Below are 1,438 nucleotides of genomic sequence, written 5' to 3'. Positions count from 1 at the left end.
GCCCTCCCCACCTCGTGAGCCCCTCCGGGCAGCAGCGCCGCCCGCTAGTCTGCAAACGTCGTCAAGCCTCCGGCTGCCGAATCACGCCCCCTCCTCCGTCCCATCCTTTAGGGCAGACAACCCTCTGCCAGAAGCCCCGGCCAAAGGGCTGCGCCCCGGCCAAAGGGCTGCCCCCCGCCCCCAACATGGGCATGGAGAGAGCCCGCATTACTCAGCGCCTCCTTTGGGCTCCGGGAGTCCCTTGGAGCGGGCAGCACCCGGGGGCAGCGGCCCCCCCACCGGACTCTATGGGGGACATCCTCCTACCCCCATGGGAATTCCTGGGCCGTGGCAGGGGTCAGACCCCCACCCCAGTCCCTAGAAGAGGACGTAGTCCCGTGGGCATCGAGGACCCGGTACGGCCTCCCCCCGGCACACACACACCTCTGCGGCTCCCGCCGCCATCCGTGCGCAGCGCGGCGGAGAGGGGGAGGCGCGGGCTGCAGGATGAGGAAGGGAAGAGGGGAGGAGAAACCACTTCTTATCCTTTTCTGAGCAGCCGGCCCCTTGCTTCGCCACGGCCCCTGGGTGGGGGGCGCCTCTCAGTGTCGCCCTCCCCTTGGCCTGGCCAGAGGGATCGTGATGGAGGGAGAGGCGGCAGAGGGCAGAGATGACTAAGACAGGGATGGCGGGAGGGGGGAGCCATTTGCAGAACCTAATCCCCCTCCCGCCTCTGATCCCACAAGGCGCTGGGAGGCCTAGGTGGCGGAGAGGGGAGCAACCACAAAGACAAAGGGTCCTGGGTTTACGGGGGCAAGCAGGGTCGTGACCCCCAGGCTCTCCCCAAACCCCCAGAGGGAGGAAGAAACAGTTTTTCTGGTGCTGAGGACAGAGAGGAAAGATAGGAGCTCTCCAGGTACTGGAGGTGAGATGGGGGGCTGGGCAGACTGGGAGATGAAGTGAGAGAGTTTACACTGACCGCCTCTTTCATCTCCCCCCCATCTTCTTCAGAAACCCTTGCTTTCTTCCAATGACCTTCAGGGCCAAAAAAGTGACTGGCACATGGGAGAGGGAGGCAGGGGTCCTTCTCCGCAGAGGGACAGCAATTCTGTCCAAGCCAGGTTCTGCTGCAAAACCTCAGGCAAGTCACTTGCCCTCTCTGAGCCTTAGTGTCCCCATCTCTAACATGGACAGTGGGACTGGATGGTTGTTCCTGCCCCTCAAATGTCCTGGGAAACCCATGCCAGCCCTAGAGGTGAGAGGGAGAGGGCCTGACTGGAGCCACGTATGTGTGGGATGTTGGAATGCCACCGTGGGGGCGGCCGTGCCCATCTGGTCAGCAGAGGGGGAGGCATCTGTCTCTCCGATGGCTCCTGCAGAACCCCCCTTCTGATCACATGACCCCCAGAGCTGCAGAGACCCAGGCAAGAGACACACAATGAGCCCCTTCCCCAAGGGC

General features: G+C 63.5%; 1 protein-coding gene across 2 annotated transcripts in view; it reads right to left on the bottom strand.

The window, feature by feature from the left end:
• Nucleotides 1-630, bottom strand: part of CIZ1 (CDKN1A interacting zinc finger protein 1) — a 46,789-nt gene extending 46,159 nt beyond the window's left edge. For both annotated transcript variants that reach the window (XM_011987947.1, XM_011987953.1), the window contains exon 1: nt 424-630. The gene's annotated coding sequence lies outside the window, so the exon portion shown is untranslated. The remainder of the gene's footprint in view (nt 1-423) is intronic.
• Between the last annotated feature and the right edge of the window lie 808 nt (nt 631-1,438).

The sequence above is a fragment of the Mandrillus leucophaeus genome, unplaced genomic scaffold (assembly GCF_000951045.1).
Source record: "Mandrillus leucophaeus isolate KB7577 unplaced genomic scaffold, Mleu.le_1.0 Scaffold109, whole genome shotgun sequence".
Lineage (NCBI taxonomy): Eukaryota > Metazoa > Chordata > Mammalia > Primates > Cercopithecidae > Mandrillus > Mandrillus leucophaeus.
Note: the sequence above shows the minus strand (reverse complement) of the source record. Positions and strands in the feature narration are given on the sequence as shown.